The following is a 19153-nucleotide window of genomic DNA, read 5'->3' as shown; positions in this document are numbered from 1 at the left end:
CGATAACGTAAGATACACGTTGCGTTTCTCGGCAACTCCATAAAGCACCTGAGGCAATTTTTACGATGCGGAATTAAAGGAATGGAATTGAGCTTTCCATCCATTCCAGGAGTGGGAATGGGCTAACATATGTCATTCCAAGGAATTGAAAAGAATGGAATCACGACAAATTCCAATTCCTCGGAATGGAATTGGAATGGAATGGTGATGCCCATTCCGCAACACTGCCTGCTTGTATCTGTGCGGTGGGCTCCGAGAGCAAGTCGCGTACGTAGTTGTACGTCCGTGTTCCCATCAGCAGGGCGCATGTCTGGGAAAGGATTGCAGAGTGCTTCACTTTGTCGAAGGCACTCTGCAAATCTAGTCCAAGTATGGCCTGGTTGTCCTTGGTCTCGTTGTCAATGATTTCCGCCTTGATTTGTATCATAGCGTCCTGTTAGCTCAATTTGCTTCTTAAACCGAGCATAGAGTCCGGATATAGGTTGTTCTCCTCTAGGTACGTTTGCCATCGATTCATGAGGACGTGTTCCAGCACCTTCCCCACGCACAATGTCAGGGAGATTGGGCGTAAGTTCTCGATGCCGAGTGGCTTGCCTGGCTTTGGGATTAGAATGGCCTTTGCTGTTTTTCATTGTTTTGGTAGTTTGCCTTCTTTCCAGCACCTGTTGAACAGGGCCGTAAGGCTGGCCATCGCCGGTTCGCTGAGGTTTTCGAGCACCTTGTTTGTTACTCGGTCCGGGCCGGCTGCTGAGCGGCAGTTCAATTCCTGAACCGCCGTGCGCACCTCCCAGACTTCAATGTCCCTGTCTAGCTTGTCGTTGGCCGGTCCCCAGTAGTCGGGGTGGCTTTCCTCGGCGTTGGCCGGTAGACATTTGTTACCAATCTGCTTGTACATCTCTTCCTGCCCTAGCTCTCTTATTGCCTTGTTCAACACTTTGCTTAACTTGTCACGTTGGCGAGACTTGTTTCTGGTATCGTCCACCAGGTGACGCAGTAACGCCCACGTCTTACCCACAAGTAGTTGACCATCTGCTGCATTGCAAATCTCTCTGTCCACTGTTGTCGGCAGAGCGCAGTGCAGTGTTTTTGGATTGCACGGTTGAGGTTGGCGACCTTCTGCCTTAACTTCCTGTTGTTACGTTGCTGTTTCCACCTCTTGTGGATGGATAGCTTCGCGTCTATCATGTGTGCTAGGCGGTTGTCGATTTTCTCAATCTCCGGTACCGTCTCGATTTCCTTAGTTGCGGCCTTGGCGCTTTCCAATATTTTACTTGTCCACGCGTCTTTGTCCTGGATTTCTTCTTCTTCCCCCGGTAATAGGGTGTGATAGAGATCCCAATCCGTCAGCTTGTGTATTCGCTTCTCGAACGGCTTCTCTTCAACGGGGACCTTTATTTCTAGGATGTAATGGTCGCTGCCTAGATCGAGGCCTGTATTGGACCCTGTTGGAAGTCTGGTATTGCTGGTAACCCTGACGAAAGTAAGGTCTGGCGTTGTGTCTCTATCTCTTATGGAGCCGGTTCTCGTTGGTTGTGCGGGGTCCGTGATTCGATTCGATGGTGGTTTATTTATCACAAAAAAAACAACATACAAAGGGTATATACAGGAGGAGGTCCCGAAGTCAATGACTGCAGGGGGACCTCCTTAACTTGTCACGTTGATTATGATTATGATTATAATTTTGATTATGATTAGGCTTTCTTCTTGGGTGGCCTCCAGGAGGTCTCTTCCCTTGATCGGACTCTCGTCGTATCCCCACTCCCTGTAATGAGCATTGAAGTCACCGCAAACAATGAGGTTGGCATTGTGTCCTGCCATTTTGCTGACCTTACTCATGAGAGTTTTGAATCGCTGTCTGTGGTTGCTCGGGCTACTGTATACGTTGAGGATGTATATACTCTGTTTCCACTTCTTTCCGACGAACACTTCTGTTATCATATGCTCGGCCGATGATTTCTTCAGACCCTTCCTTTCTTCATAGAATATTCCTTTCCTTATCAAGGTACATATTCCCCTTCCTGAGCCGTTGATTGCTCGACTCGGAGAACAGGCATGCACCCTGTATCCCGGTAACCGTACGTCCTCGTTTAGGGTCTCCTGTAGTACTAGTATGTCTGGCTTTCTGGTTGACTGCATGATTTGGACCTGGAGTATTGCCTTATTGGTATGAAACCCATGGCAGTTCCACTGCCAGATGACCAAGGTCTTGTCATCTACTGTGCTTGGGGTGTTCCTCTCCATGGTGACATGCTAAGGTCTATCTGTAGTACGGCAGCAGGACTGAGGCCTAATTCGACTCCTATTTGTTGTACGGCTGCAGCCATGTGCTGCTGTACCACTGGCGGCACGTATTGCTGGACGGTCGTGCTGATATTCTGCTGCAGGGCCAGCGTAACCTTCTGTTGTATGATCGTTTCCACACTTTGCCTAACTGTTTCCATGAATCTCTTTCTTGAAGCTGTTGAACGACTGTACTAGGCTTGCCACCGTGTCTTCTAACTTGTCCACCCTGTCTACTAGTTCGCGTTCGTTGAGGCTTTCGATGGCCCTTCTCTTGGGTAATGGTTCCGAGGCCCCTGCTGCTTGTTGCTTCTTTCCGTTAGTTCCCACGTCTTCATTCATCGGCTCGGCTTGCTGCTCCTCCAGCACTTGATGCGGCTGTTGTTGTAGCTGTTCTTGTTGCCCTTGCTGCAGTTCTCGAATCTGACTTGCCTGTTGTACTTGTTGAGCTTGTAGCTGCTGACTGATCATTTTGATAGGTTCATCCATGCTTTCGATTGTTCTGCGTAACTGCGCGTTCTCTTTGCGGAGTACATCCACTTCATTTTGTATCGCCTTGTCTTGACTTGCCTTGTGGTTGTTCGGTGTGGCGGACCGCTTCTAGATTCCCCTTTCCCAGCGTCGTTTTGGACGACCTTGCTCCAGTAGACTCTGTCCCTCGATTTAGATCTGCCCCTGCTTAGGTCTCTCCTGTTACTTGTACCTCGTTCCGATCTCCTGCTCAACGAGCGTGGTTGCCTTCCCTGATTCTTAGTTGAAGCACTTTCAAGTTCTGGGAAACTGTTAGGCGCAAGGTCCTACTGCTCTTTCCTGCGCCGTTCTTCTTCAGCTTCCTTCCTTGCCCCCCTTCTTTTGGTCACCACGTAAGGTGTCTTGTATCTGTTCTTGCAACCGTTGCTCCCGGTGGTGTGGGGGCCGTTACACAACTTGCACTTGGGCTGGCATACCTCGTCGTGTCCCTCATTTGGATTCTTCATCCCGCAGTCGGAACACACCCGCACGTTCCGTGTTGGGCAGACATCTCTCCGGTGCCCGACTTCACCATACGTCGTGCAGAAATCGAAGTGCTTCCGGTATAAGCTGCACTGTAGGATACTGGAACCGTAATGCACTTCTCTTGGTACCCGTTCTCCTTCGAAGGCGACAATGATGGTTGGGGTGTTGCCGATTCTCCTTGGCTAAAATCATCTCTAGCGAGTGATCGAGTGGCGTGTTTCGTATAACGCCCTTCATCGTGCCCTCGGGTACCGTCGCGTACGCCCTCACCTCGTACTTCTTTCCGTTGATCTCGATCTCCTTAATCATCGAATATTTGCATTCCCGGGCATGGTCTGGTGTACTCACTATGATAATGTTATGCTCCTTGTTTGCCACGAAAGCGTCTTGCTCCGTATCGGTTATGGGTATGCCTGCTGCCTTAGTGATAGCTGTCTCGATGGCCGGGAGCGGGGTCTTCGCCACGCACAGTTCACCACGCGGTCTTACTATAATTTTGCCGTCCTCTCTCGGTAGGTTAGTGATAAGACTTGCTGCCATCGTAGCTGCTGCCGCTACCTTCCTTGCAAACGTCTTGGCTTCCGTTCGCGCTGCTGGCACAGAGCCCAAAGCTCCTTCCTTCCTTGGCTTTTTATTGCGGCCGACCGTCGTCCAGCCTGCTTTCTGTCCTTGATTGTCCGGTGTAATTTCCTCTCCTGTGACCTCTACACACATCCGGCCTGTGTCGTCAGTGGTGAGGATCCCTGACTCCTCGGTCTCTGTAGGCATCATTTCTGCTTCAGCCATCTGTAGCGGCGTTAGGCCGAGCTGCCTATCAACGCCATGTATTGCGTTCCGAATCGGTTAGGCTTAGCTCCAAACGGAGAAAACAATCGCCAAAAAGATCCGAAGAAATCATACCTTCGGAATAATTCCGGTATCGGCGTGTGCGCGATGACCTCCCAGATCTTCTGGAACTAAAAACTTTCCGATACCAATTAATTTCGACTCGTTCATTAGCATTAAAGCGGGAGCACGTTTGGAACATGACCGCTCGGCCTGCTGCTGATGATGATTCTTCTCCTTTGCATGAGAAAAAAGGTCGCCGCGGCCGAGTTTCAAACCAACGACCTTGAGATCAGCAGCACAACGTTTTAGCCACTCAGAGTCCTTAACCTAGGCGAAAGGTATGAGCAAGTTTTAGTTATCTTAAAGGAGTACTGACGCGAAATTTCAAAGCTGAGATAACTATGTAAATTGCTTCCTTTTTATCAGGAGATATCTCCCAGCAAGTTTCAACAGCAACCGTTCGGCGTAACATATTTTAAATCCATTTTAATCTTCCCCCGCACGAGAAAGCCCAGAGCGTGCCAACATGACATCATCTGCTACTTGCCCCGAACTGCCGACGTCGGTGCTCCCGTGACGAAGCCGACGCGCTGGCTGTAGTTGGCACGCGCTGCTCCGACGTGTGTTCGCGTCATGGTTTTGGGACTGACGTCATGCTGTCCGGGCGCGTTGGGACGGTTGAACACCTCGGCCGGTATGGGCGCGCGCCGCGCGCGCGCGTCCAGAGCGGCAGCGGCGCGGCAAGAATGGTGACGTCACGTGATACGTTCTGTCATGGCGGCCACTCGGCGTTCGTTTTGTCCAAACCGAAACTAACACAAATAAACGATGCCGTAAATGAATGTTTACACTGCGCTCGACCGTGCAATGTGTAATTTTATGATTAGTGGGCTGGTAGGCACGCATAGTAGCGAAAAAAACGTAAAGCGAAAACTTCGTGTCAGTACTCCTTTAAGCATTGACTGCAGTCATCCCTGGGGAACACGTACACACATTGAACAGACTTCATTTTGATTCTGCTTATCATAATACCTCGAATATTGAGGCATAATCTACTAAAAATGCATGTCAAAGTGCTCAGATGTTCAAGCATGAAGTCTAAGTCATGTTCTGATTCTGCAAAATGGATCCTGCAGTACACGAGCACACATCTACGCCACGACAGGTCGACGGCTCCCGATCTATAAAAGGCTTTGAAAACGTCATGGCCTTAGAAACCACTATTAGATATATAATTAGGTCTACATTAAAAAGGTCAGCATTATAAAAGCATTAGTAGCAAGTACTAATAGAATAGAAAACTACGCTTCCTATAAAGGTCCCCTCTGCTATGCGTGCAACAGCAGGAACATACCACGTTCTCTACCGAAACCTACGATCCCAAGGGTCTGCCCCGCGGAGCGATGGCGAAGGGCTACGTGAAAGCGGGTATGTCTCGGCGTTACTCTACACCAGTTTTGTACGAAACAGCGTTGCAAGGAACGGTGTCACTGGAACTAGTTCCTTTTTGGAGGAACGGAGGAATGACGCCGTTCCATTAAGAGTAGCTGGAACTGTAACGGTAACTCGTCACGTTTACGAAGGAATGGCAGAGGAAAAGGTGTTCCTTCTGGAAACGTTGCATCGCTGGGGTTTGGCTGTTTCTTATGTCGAGGCTTTGGGGCGTTGATGCTAGTACAAAAAGCCACAGGTGGTCACTGCGCTTATCTTCCATTAAGCTGGCGAATTTGCCCGCCCTTCCACAGGACGCGTTTTTTCAAAGGTCAACGACACAACAATAACCACGCAGCGAACCGCAGCCTGTCGGGCAGGCTGCACCTAATGCGCTCGGTATTGTCGCTACGCCGGCTGCAGATCCGCATGAGACAGGTGCTTCGGCGCCCCTTTCACTCGTCTTCTGCCGCGACCTCTTATTTTGCGCACAAAAGTGGAACGCGAAAGCCCAGCAGAAGACGAGACTACCGTGTTCATCGCACTCGTGTTATCTACAGTACAGGCAGCCGTGCCAGCCGATGGGGCCGTACGAGACTTCACTGCTGTCTGTCAGTGGACATCAGGGCCGCCGACATGCGCTAACCGCGTGTAAAAGCAGTAGTGAAGTTTTAAGCCTCAGATTCTTGAAAAAACTGCCGCTGAAGCCGAAAGCGATGTGAGAGCTATCTGATCTCATGCGCAACAACAACCATCCCTGCGAGCTGCAAGCCGAATCTCACCTCGGACGTTCCACCGCCCTACTGCACGGCCATGGCGCTCGAACGCGCTGCGAAAAACTTTCTCACGCACCGAGCGAACCATCGGTTTTGTAATGTGCCAATTGCTAGGTTTACTTTGACGATTGGTTTTATAATTTTGATGGGAGTTATTGCGCCACCTTTCTTTCGCATCATAGCAGTGCGACAACTATGGTGTATTTTTACGGACCGGTTCTGACCAGTGCTTCAGCCGGGCACTGATCGCGAGCCGAGTAGCGTATACTAACGGAGGGTTACCAACAGTCCCGGATTTCGCGGGACACTCCCAGATTTTCATACAACGTCCCGAGTCCTGTGCCATCCCTGTCTGGGCAGCTATATGTCCCGGATTTCTTCAGGACTACCCAGTTAGGAATTTTTTCGCGATCCACAGCAGGGTCAACAAGGCTCGTCAGGCTCCGGAACAAAAAGTTAGCGCGAACTTGTCCAGACAGAGCTTCAAGTAAAGCTGAACTTCAACGTGGACTGCGACAACTTTTACGAGTACATTCTCCAGCAACAGGATTTGAGGAGAGGAGCATGTAACCAGATGAATTACCACTTCAAGAGGCCGCAAGAATAAAGAAACAATGAATTTGTCTGGAAGATACTGCCATAAGAAAAAGTGATTTCATTGCCTCTCTATGTTAGAACAAGATAATTTCCCTCCCCTTCTCCCGTCCTGAGTTCCTTCATTGAAGAGGTGGTAGCTCTAAACGGGTGGCTGCTGCCGTGCGCAGGGTTCCTCCGCTCCGACAACGAGAAGGCGGATGCCAAACTCAAAAACTTTAGCATAAACTCAGCAGACAAGGCTGCGGAAAAGTGGCGACAAGTAACACTCTGGAGCTCTGTTGTTGGTGCTCTGGCTCCGATGCTCACGCGTGCCAGAATTTAAGGAGCAATCCAGAGCGGTCAAAGTTCTGTGCCTGGCACCACAGAGTGTTTCAACGGCCGTCAAACGAAATATACAGAAAACAACCACTGTCAATGGCGAGTGTGGGTTGTATGCTAGCACAAGGCAGTCTCCTGAGCCTGAGGAACTGAAGCAACTTATCCTCAAGTACAACATGGTAGTACCCTCAAACGCTATGGTGGTACGGCTCTTCAGCATTGCCAACGAAGGGTTGACGAAAAAACGGGTTCGTCTTTCCGACACCAACATCTAGAGGCAACTCTTGCTGAGTTTATACTAAGGACTATATTAAGTTGCGATTATAGGTTCTGGACATTCTTTTTTCACTAATACTGTAATATTGAATCAACATTCATTAAAGGCCTATGTATTGTTCCTTTCGATGCGGTTTCTTGTGCAAGACATTTATGTTGGTGCATGTGAGTAACTTTCTTTTTGACATCCGAAGGTCAGTATCCTGACTACGCATTTGAAGAGCCAAGTGGAAAGCGCCATATGTGTTACACTTGCAATAGACGAGCGCCAAATTTGCAGTTAGACATGTCTGGAGTATGTACGGTGCTTCCCGAGAAAAAAAAGCCGGCTAGGAGCGTTTCTTTGAATTTTTTTTTCTCCAGATACTCTGCTGCCGGCGGTGTTCATATTCGTATAATATATGTAGTTCGATGTAAGTTTTAAATTGCTCACTTCATTTCCCCTCGGGATTAACCGAAACCAGATTTTAATTAAAAAAAATCAAATGTAACGTAATGTAACGACACGTTACAATGTTCGATGTGTAACTGGAACGCATTCCTTTCTCAATATAGGAACTTGTCACGGGACCTTGTTTCAAAAAGGGGAAGGAACGAGGAACGGGTTTTTGTTCCTATTTTAGAGGAACGTATACAACACTGCTCTACGTCTAACATAACGCGTTGAGCTTTCACTTCACTAGCTGTTACCCACAGCTTGGCCCACTGTGAGATTGACGTTTCTTTCCACGTCGTTATACTCAACTTTACGGCTACCCATCGTTGAGACTACATACTATCCTAAAGCCCAATGCTCTCAGTAACCGTGACAGAGGGGGGGGGGGATAACTAAAAAGGATGGCGATGATCATGATACTGAAATGACAGGTATTTCGACTAGAGCACACCCACGTTGAGCTTCGCAAACACGCCGCGGCCTGATCTAGTGGTGCAACAATCAGCCATGATCCAGAGCGCTATGGTGGCTTTACACCCCCGTGAGGTCCATTTGTCAATTCGGACAGTAATGTTTTTGCATTCATGACGTGTTATGCAGGGCTTATGCTTGTGTGTCTTCGTATTTTAAAATCGGTCCCACTATAACTGATGGCTGTAAAACGATATACTAAGAGTGTTGAGATGAGGTTTTCTTGTAGAGTAATTTTATATCGTGATCGTAGAGGGGTCCACGAAATTTATGGCAACTTTTTATTGGATGAAGTAGACAAATAAATTCTGCGTTTTCATGACGGTTGGATGTTCTTCGACAGAGTGAGATCGACGACCCTCAACTAAAAATAGTCGTATCAGGTTCAAGAAACTGCCGCGTACGCTTCTCTTCCACCAGTCCAATCATGCTAACAAACCCAAACTGTAGAAAACCTAGTGCAGCAGCTGATAATGTAGGTACACAACTAACTTCTAGATAAACAAACATGAAGGCCAACAGTCGGGCGACCTGCCGAGAAACGCATGCGGCCAGAGATAGCTGTTTTATTTATACTTTTACAACTTGGAGCAGTGAACTTTTTATCTCTGCCATGTGGAACGGGGCGGGGTATCCGATTTTTAAAATTTGTTTCGTTTTCGTCGTCCTCTGTTTTCAATTACTAAACAACCATACAATTTGTCCCAGCAACACATTTGGTGTGGCTCCCGTTGTGGGCGCGCTAAAGCAACAGATTAGACACCTTCCGTTTATGGCAAAGGAATAGAATAGAATAGAATAGAATAGAATAGAATAGAATAGAATAGAACATCATTATTTTGTCACGGAATGGTACATGACTAGAATATAGTCAATACAGAAAGGGGCCTCACAGCGATGCTTCTTCCTTTAGGGGTACAACTGTTGTTTCGACACACACTACTCCCTTTCGGTTGTAAACGTGAGCGGACATACGCTTAGTCCGCCAGCATTCATCACAAGCAGACCAACGGTAGGCCAGTTTCGGTACTGCCTAAGGACGAACTGCTGGACGTGAACGGAAGAAGAAAAAGCACCCCGTACGGTAATAAGACAACCGTCTCTGGCAACATGAACGCGCTAATCTGTCAGTTGGCCACCCCACCAGAAACAGGAAAAAAAGTAGCATTCAGGTGTAGAGCATGAATTACTTTGCACATCGCTTAACTTCCTGTTTGCTTGCGCAATATTTTGTAACAGTGCCAGTGCTTGCGATGTGCGCTTTGCACCCTTTAAGAATTATTGCTGAGCTTTGATTCCCAGTTTGAGCTTGCAACTATAAATTTATTCTTTTTGTAAAAAAAGAGAGAATTTCGTTGCGACGTGAGGCAGGGTGATTCAACGATTACTTTGTTTTATTTCACAAATTAGCGCCGTCTGAGTACCTTCTTAATATTCGCTAAACATCTTACAGCAAAGCCCGCTTGTGTCGAACAGGAACAAAAATAATTATTGCCTCTATCAAACCCTGGTATATTTCTGATTAAAATTACGCGCATTTTAAACATTTCATATCCGACGCGATTTTGGTCACATCGAACTCTCCCGCGCAGGCTTTTCGCTCTCCTTAAGCATGCAGCAGGCTTTCCCGCAATACATCGACGCACAGCTGTGGCGCGGGTGTTGCTTGCGACTCCCGCGCGAGCTCGAGCGCGTCCAAATCGGCCGTGGGAGAGTGCACCAGATCCACGCAAGCATGACGTTGGCGCCGAAAGCGCCAACTTGGGCGCTGCGGGCTTCGGTGTCACCGATCTTCGACTCCGCGCCGCTCGCTGCCCGCACTTGCTCTCTTCGCTGGGTTCGCCGTTATTCGCTTGTCTCCATGCTTGCCTGCGCTCTGTCGAAGACGCCGAGGACTCCGTACTGGTTCCGAGTACGAGCGAAACCGTCGCTGCCGTGCCCTGCTACGGCGACACTGCAGTGCCACTGAGGGCAGCGGTCTTGTGCTTGTCCACTGTTTAGATACCGTGGAGCAAGCAGTCACCAGCAACGCGTTGCGCTCCAAAAAGCAGGCTACACTCACACAGTTCTTCCGCCCCAGTAAATGATTGTTTTCTTCCCGAGAAAGTGTCGTATCCACAGTGAACTGCAGGGTGCTAAGAGTTCAGCGTTAGCTCGTGACTCCGTCGGCAGGATTGCTCTCATGTAAGTTTTTTTGCTTCCCTTACTATATCGAATTTTTACTATATCGAACTTTCTTACAGTCCTCGCGCTTTTCGAAATAAGCGGGCTTTACTGCAACTGCTTTCGGTATCTTATATGTGTGCGGCCGTTGGTGTAAGTAATAAAATAGGAAAGCAGACCTATTATTTCGCATAGGCGAAAGCAAGATTGGTGCTGCTTAGTCTGAATTCTTGTGTTAGCGCTCCTGGAAGATGCGGACTAGAAAATACAGCCACGTCTTACGACGACTGCAGTGATGGGGTAGCTTCTGTACGCAAAGCCTTTATAGAAATAGAGTGAGGGCTAACTTCAAGCACGGCCGGTCTGGACGCGCCTAATGTCCTCTTTTTATCAGCAACAAATACGTGTTTCTGGTCTATTATACACAAACCTATTTGTTACGCTTAGGGAGTAAGGCTTGCTATTACCTCTAAAAGCTGTGTGGTTGTGGAACGTGCTAAAAGCATTTATTAGCCCTTGTTACCTTTCACGATATCTAACAACGAAACGTATTAACGTACACACTGTCGAGCGTTTGTCTGTGGCGCAATGCCTCTTCTTGAAATGACCCACCACATTGGATCTAGCTTTGTTATTATAAAATAGAGATTTTCTCACGTGGGACCATGTAAACGGCCGTCTGATTGCGTTTAGGTGTGTTTGGGAACTGCGAAACCATCTACTCACCTACGTGCCAAATCGCAGCGGCGAATCCATTACAGGGGATTAACAACGCTAGAACAAGAGACTAAACGCTGCTTTCCGGCTTACCGTTGCTATCTACAGATTGGCGGAGACTGATATTTACTCCGCACTAATAAATGTTTTTACCACCACCACCACCACCACCGCATTACACTGCCCAGACGCTCCCACAGTTACTTCATCTGAAGGCAAACAGTTGCTCGCGAAGACTGACGGCTGTATTTATTCTCATTTACTTTTCAGTTGCTGCATTTTCCCTTAGTGTGCTCGGTAGCATCTCCGAGAGAAAAAGAATAAGCGTTCGCAAAAGTTGCTTTAAAGTACGAGAGACTTGCAAGCCGAAATCGAACAAAACATTGTCGTCGGGTGCCTTCCAGTGCACTGAGGTTACCTGTCACATCTACATAGCACGCTTGACGTATTGGTGTATCATTGTCTGATACCGGTTTTCTGCCTTCGCTTTTAACGGGTAATAATGCGATATTTGCCCATATTTTTTGTGAATGTCGTGCGGATACTGTCCGTCGTGCTTATCTATACGACTAAACATCATGTGATTTTGAACAGCTTCAATTAAAACTCGTGCTCTTATTTTAGCCTTACAACGATTTGGCTCGAGCTTCCATCATGGGAGCTCTTTTGTTTCATCTTGCTCGTGCTTAATCTGCTATGGCTTTTGGTGCTGTTGTGGCTTTTTCATTTTTAAGTCATTATTTTGTCCATGCTTTTATACAGTTGTTTGTGTTTTGGCTAAAAAATGCATTGCTGGTGGCTTCTCGACGAAGTTTTGCAACGTGAGCGCTAATATATCTTCAAAAAACTAAGCCTTAGAATAACGACAGAAAAACATCGTAATTATACAACAAAAAAGTACACTTCAGAGTCGCGATGTACTGAAACTGACGTTTGCTCGAGACCCTTGGAATGTTACAACAGGAATTCTTCTCGACTTCCGACAGCTGGTATTACTGGGGTTTAAGATCAAATCCCGCTGCGTTCTGTCTTTATTTACTGTACACTTTATTTTGTCTCTTTTCTAATGCGCTGATGAAGCAAAACACAGTTTTCGTCTGCACGTAATTCGGTTAGTTCACTATAGGTCAAACAGCGTTTGTAAGGCCGGTCACACCCGTGAAACAGCCTGATCACGGCACCTCTTTGCAATGGTTTTGCTGGTAAAGCGGATGACTTCAGGATGTGTCTCCTTTCAATTACCAAGTCAACGAAACAGTGGGTACATTCACACGAACAGAAAAAAAGCCAGTGATTATCTGCATAAAAACGTGAAAGAAGAAACATGGTCCTCTTGTTTTCTCGGCCATTCAATAAATAGGGCGTTATGCAGGAGCTTTACAGGATATGTTCCATAACGCAATTTTTGGGCGGTCTGACATCCCCCTCCTTTGAGGACTGCACAAAAAACGCCCACGAAATGGGAAGGCCCGCACGGCTGCGCTGACTTAAGCCTAAAAAATTAGCAGTGGCTTAGCTCGGCTATGCCCGGATATACGTAGCGTGAGCTAAGATTTAACAATCCTGTCCAATCCAATTCAGTTGAGTGCAGTCAAGTGCAATCCAATCCAATCCAATCCAATCCAGCCTAGTCCAGTTTAGTCCAGTCCAGTCCAGTTTAGTCCATTCCAGTCACTGCTCCTCACGCATACGCTGCACGGCCATTTAGGAGCCACGCGAAACGGCTATCAAGCTGCTCCGGCGCAGCGTCAGACTTGGATACTGCGCAACGGAGGTGCACAGCTCGGCACGTGCCGGCGCCAGTGCATCTGCCGCGGCTATGACGTCACTCGTCTGGAACGTGCAAACCGGCGAATGTGCAGACCCAATTCTCTACACACCCGACTCCATTTGAATTGTATTTCCAATGCAATAAAATAGAATATAATTTAATCTAATCCAATCCAATCCAATCGAATGCTCCCCGCGCTTGCGCAGCACGGCCCTTCAGGGTCCACGCGAAACTGCTCAACCTCGGCCAGTGTAGCTTATGCTACAATATTGTTGTTTTGCCCGTTACTGGTAAAAGCTACCTTCTACAGCATACAGTTAGCGCACAAGTTTACAAACGATGTCAGTTTTACAAGTTGATAGGTGTGATTAATTAATCTAATTAATAGGTGTAATACTCCAACGGTGTAAGATATGCTCAATGCCCCTATGCAGAAGTTAAAAGGAAGCTATTCTATAGAGGTGCCGTACTGTAGTGTTTGACGTGTTTGTATCCACCCCATTTGAAACCAGCGCAAAAAATGAGCGCAGACAAAACGGCAGGCCGGCAATACTCTGTTGATTCACATCTATATTGGTATATATAAAAAGGGGACGCGTGCGGTCTCTGCTCTCCTCAGGCGTCGTATATATCAACACAGCCGTACGCCAGAAAAGTCCGCGTTATGCGTTTCATAAACTGAGACAGAATAATTTTATTTATTGGAGGGATTAGGTCCAGAGATTAGGACGCTGTTTACTCCAAAGATTGGAATAAGGGAAAACGTAGAGTGGCTTTTTTAAAATAAAGGAGGTAATAAAATTTGTGTTATAATAAAAATAAAAATGTTTATATAGTATAATTGTTATAATTTTATTACACTATAATAGAAAATATATTAGCATATCTTTTCACATATTATTATGACATAGGTATAATATACTATACACATATGCGTAAAGAAAGCTCAGCGCACATACTGATACAGAAACCCTTTTCACACGACGCACACGTCGTGTGTCCAGAGATATTATCAAAGCTTTTCGGCCGACCAGCTGCTCTATGGGGAAATGAATTAGTTTTTTTGACAGGACTTCATCGGTCATACTGAGAAAGCTTTCGCTTTGACAAATCCGATCTTTTAATAATGGACTCCTTAGGCATTCGTAAAGAAACTGGAATGGAACAAGTTCATTTCATTATGCGCTTGAGTATCCTAGTAGACCCGAAATTTTAATTGGAAAGCACATATTGCCGCGTATGCTCATAAATTGCGTCCGTTCGCTTCATGATATTTCGTACAGCGAAGTATTGCAGTGTTCTTGCATTCAAGCATGATCCTGTACCCCTATTTTATTACCCCGCTCTTATGGCTGGAGATCATGGGTCTACTGTTCAAACGTCGTCCCTCCACCTTATAATTTGATGAGAGCGTGATTTACGCTCCCTGACGTCCTCCTTGTGCACACGAGGTGCCTCGTTACTTCGCAACCTGCAGATTTTTCCCGCGTTGCTTCCAAGTGAGAATAAATTTCCCGGAATACCAGATGCGGCGATGCGAAATAACTTATCAACAGATCTATTCACAATTCCTAATAGAGCTGCTCGGCCCGCGAACATGGGGAACATTAAGTGGCGAACCGCTCTAAAGAAACGTGAACCTCTCTAAAGAATACCGTGCTACGCTGCTATTCAATGATATTCTTTTAGTGTGCGGCACTTTGGCGCCCGGTAGAGGGGTTTGGAGGTTGCTCCGGCAGCGGCGAGGGCGATGTCCGCGTAACTGAGCAGGCGAAGGAGACTCGCAAGGCCTCAGGAAAACGAAGGAGGAGCGTTTAGCGAAATCGTGAGGGGTAGGGCGGCAGGCGCTGCTTCCGTCCAGAAAAGCGCAAGCGTAAGTGCTGAGCTATAAAAATTTACTGCCCTGACTCACTGTCAAGAAGGTTTACCAAGGAAGCTGTGGTGCGTATTGTAGGAGGCGTCAAGCGGCTAATTTTTGTATAATTTGTTTCCCGCTAGTTCGAGTAAAAGATCAGTTACAGCCGTTTTCTGTAGCCATAGTTCCTTTGTATAAGGTCATACTTTACTGTGCAACACATATTGAGAGAAAGCCAGCTTTCAAAGGACAAGTTTACACCAACCCCGTCAATGTAAGTTTCACCACTCGACGCAGATGCATTGTTTTCAAGACATTTTTCTAGGAACAATATAAGCCGTAGTATAGAAATATGAAGAGCATAGGATGTTTTTGTTATTTTTGTGATTGTTTATACACTGGGACCTGGTTTTTCCGCGGCTAAGAAACCTGCTCTAGAGAGAGCGTGACACTATACCAGCAGAGACTGTAGTTAGGGCCAGCTCTCGAACAGCTCCTCAGTTAAAAGGGCACTGCACACAATCATAAGTGCAACACTGCACCGGAGGAAAATAGGCAGTGCATAGCAACTCACACGCATGCACCAAAAAAGCTCAATCTGTTCTTAAAGTTCTCTTAGAAACATATGTTCAGAATAAATTGGCACTATTTTAATCAAAAGGGAAAAAAAGCACTGACGATTACTAAACTCCCCAAGGCGAAATTATTTCGAAGCGTGAATTGAAACCTCTACTGTCACGACACATATCTGCATCGTCTGAAAAAGTGATCGCCTAATCAGCGAACGCACGGCGGCGCGCGCTACTCTGCCGCTGTCTCGCAGCGCTTCGCCGCCGCCGAGAATGTTGCTTCAAATCATGTTTGAACCTCCCGCACAAATGTCATTTGTATCAGCCACAAACGAAGGAAGAGCGTCTGCAGCAAGTGTGAGGGAAAGAGCGCTCCGCGCCGGGGACACATGGCGAAATTGTGAGGGGGAGGCAGTGAGACATACTGAGATGACGCCATAGCAGCGCGTGCCGCCCTCCCCCTCACAATTTCGCTAGACGCTCCTCCTCCGTTTTTCTGATGCCTTGCGTGTCTCCTTTGCCTGCTTGGTTACGCGGACATCGCCTTCGCCTTCGCCGCTGCCGCAGCCAAACACCTCTACCGGGCGCCAAAGTGCTGCTCACTAAAAGTATATCATTGAATAGCGACGTAGCACTGCATCGGCCCCCGTACACGGTTCTTCAGAGCAGTTCGCCACTTAGTTTTCCCCATGCTTGCGTGCCGAGCATTTCTATTAGGAATTGTGAATACATCTGCTGATAGTGGATGGTTATTTCGCATGACCTCATCTGTAATTACGGAAAGTATCAAGGAAGCATCAAGGGAAGAATCTTTCGGTTGCCAAATAACGAGGCACCTCGTGCGCACAGGGAGGACGTTAGGGAGTGTAAATCACGCTTATGCGATGAAACTATAACATGGAGGGACGTTTGAACAGAAGGTCTATGATCCCCAGCCATAAGTGCGGTGTACTAAAGTAGAGGTACAGAATCGGGCTTGAATGTAATAACACTAAAATCCTTTGCTGTGCTCAATAATATAAAACTAACGGACGCAATTTATGACCATGCGCTGCAATATGTGATTTCCAATCACACTTTCAGGTCTACTGGGACACTAAAGTGCATATTGAAATGAACTTGTTCCATGCCAGTTTCTTTACGAATGCCTAAGGAGTCCATCAAGAAAAGATCTGTGTTTGGATGTAATTGAGCACATGTTAAAGGGAAAGCTTTCTGAGAGTTACCGCGACGTCCTGTCAAAAAAACTAATTCATTTCCCCATTGACCAGGTGTTCGCCCGAAAGCTCTAAGATCGCTAGACGCACGACGCGTGCGTTGAACGGGGCTTCCATTGTGTCAAAAAGGTTACTTGAAAAACGCGAAGCAGAAACGGTTCCAGATAAGACAATACACGCATCGATCATGAAGAAGGAGTACAATACTATACATTTATTTGATAAACCACGTATCCGTATACCGTTATATGGTTCATAGATGCTCTGACTTAGTGTGCAAAAAATCGCCGCATGGAATTGTTATTCGTTTCCTACCTGGGTTTTGAAGGTTTTGACGATCGATTCACTTTCAGCGAACGTTAGACGCACTTTTAGCTTTCACGCTTGTCACAACTTTCTTTACAAAGACGTGGTGATTTTTTTAGTACGGTTAGTTATTCGCGCCTTTTTTTATCGGTGGCAATGTGCGTACTTAATCGGTATTAGCATTTTCATGCTAAAGACGAGAACAGTGTTATCAACGTTACACGCAGCTTTAGGGCAAAATAAAATGCTGGAGAACGCATTCACGTGAAGAGACAAAAAAGAGTAGGCCCTAGCAGCAACCCATACAGTATTTCGATCTTAACAGCTTAATGTGATGATTGAGAGTAGCGATGCCAAGCAGTTTGGTTCCTCCGAGACCAGTAACTTGTGAACAGTTAATATATCTAACGGCTGAACCCAGGCTTTCACAATTTCTTCAAATAAAAGGCGAGTACAAAATAGTTTTTTAAAGCCTTCTAAAAGTGAAACAAAACTACTAAAATCATGCCGCCAGAGTACAGGAAGGCAGGTATTTTTGTTGACTCCAAATAAAGCAGTTTAAAATGATGTATTTACCCTAAAACGATGCTGCTTAATAGTTGCAGGATTCTAGGCGACATATTCGCGCAATTCTGGGGAAACTAATGTTGTTGAAATGCATTGTTTATATGGCAAAAAAGCAAAATTGGGCAAAAGCTTTCGAGATTGATTACGTCTCCCACTTTCAATACCACAACAACCTGTGGAAGGTCTGAATTGTGAGGGTATACACTCTTCTCCAATGCATCGTTAAATTCTGAGAAGCACGGGTTGTAAGTCTCTTGATATTTGCCTTAATAATGACGCATCTTTGCTTCATTCTGTTCGTTGGCTGTAAGGTTTATTATTACTGTAATTACAGGTGTCACTACATCAATTGAAAGTTTCACTCATAGAAAGCATTTAAGAAAATGTCTAAAGAATTTTGTGCTCCATGTAGGCGGAATGTTCACAATATGCGAACGATGTTCATAAAAACATTAATACATTCTTCGCTTCTTTGGTGTGATATAGATCAGCTGTGAATGGAATTTTAACATGCCCTCATATCGCGATAATAATTGCATTCTGCACTTGTTTTGTACTTCAATTACCTTCCTTCAAAGCAGCGCAATGAATGCCTCATTTTCCTCATTATGATGCTGGCTGCAAGGTTCTCAGAAAAGCGAAAAAGCTCTAAGTAATAAGTATTACGCTTCTATTGTTCCCACATGTGTGGCAATAACCTTTAGCATTTGGGTACCATTCTTTGAAGGCTGCATTCCAAAATTCACGCAGAAATCATGAGCGCTAAAAGAAATTTCTATTGGATCCGTTATTGGTACTAAATTACATGGAATGTTCCTTTCCTGATGCGTAAGTTCTAATTGTGTGAGTATGCACTCTTCTCCGAGGCATTGTTAAATTCTCAGAAACACGGGAGCAAGTCTGTTTATATTTGCCTTTAATTCTTGCAACTTTGATGTTTATAAAAATCATATTACACTCTGGCTTCCCCAGCGCGAAATAAATTAATGGTAAATGGTGTTGTGGCTTGCCGCCATATCACGGTTATATTTGCATTGTTCGCTTGTTTCTTAGTTGATCACCTTCCTTTAAAGCGTTGAAATAAATGGAACATTTCCCCTTGTAAGCATGTTCGCTGTAAAGCTATCAGAAAAAGGAAAAAGCCCTAAGTAGTAAGTATTACGCTTCTGTTGTTTCCATTTGTGTTGGCAGGAGTTTTTAGCTTTAAGATATCATTCTTTGAAGTCTGCATTCCGTAATGTACGTATAAATCAACGACAGCTAAAAGAACTTTGTATTGTATCCGTCATTTTTACTATAATACAAGGAATTTGCCTTCTGTGATTCGTAAGTTTCAAACTGTCGGGTATGCATTCTCCTCCAAGGCATCGTTAAATTTTCTGAAGCACGGGTTGCAAGTCTCTGGATATTTGCCTTAATTGTCGCATCTTCGCTTCATTCTGTTCGTTAGTTTTAGGGTTTGTCTTGCCTGTAATTACAGGTATCAGTGCATCAATAGAAAGTTTCACTCAGAGATATCATTTTAGAAAATGTGGAAGATTGTTGTGCTTCATGCAGTCGGAAAGTTGACAATATTGCT

General features: G+C 46.0%; 1 protein-coding gene across 3 annotated transcripts in view; it reads left to right on the top strand.

The window, feature by feature from the left end:
• The window catches only part of LOC144172293 (beta-1,4-N-acetylgalactosaminyltransferase bre-4-like), a 126878-nt gene that overhangs the window by 27111 nt on the left and 80614 nt on the right, over nt 1-19153 (top strand). The window contains exon 1 of one of the 3 annotated variants that reach the window (XM_077701045.1): nt 18312-18725. The exons of the other annotated variants lie outside the window; for them this stretch is intronic. The gene's annotated coding sequence lies outside the window, so the exon portion shown is untranslated. Of the gene's footprint in view, nt 1-18311; nt 18726-19153 lie in introns of those variants that run through there. 3 annotated transcript variants of the gene reach the window in all.

The sequence above is a fragment of the Haemaphysalis longicornis genome, unplaced genomic scaffold (assembly GCF_048455015.1).
Source record: "Haemaphysalis longicornis isolate Haplotype H1 unplaced genomic scaffold, Haemaphysalis longicornis Haplotype H1 scaffold_20, whole genome shotgun sequence".
Lineage (NCBI taxonomy): Eukaryota > Metazoa > Arthropoda > Arachnida > Ixodida > Ixodidae > Haemaphysalis > Haemaphysalis longicornis.
Note: the sequence above shows the minus strand (reverse complement) of the source record. Positions and strands in the feature narration are given on the sequence as shown.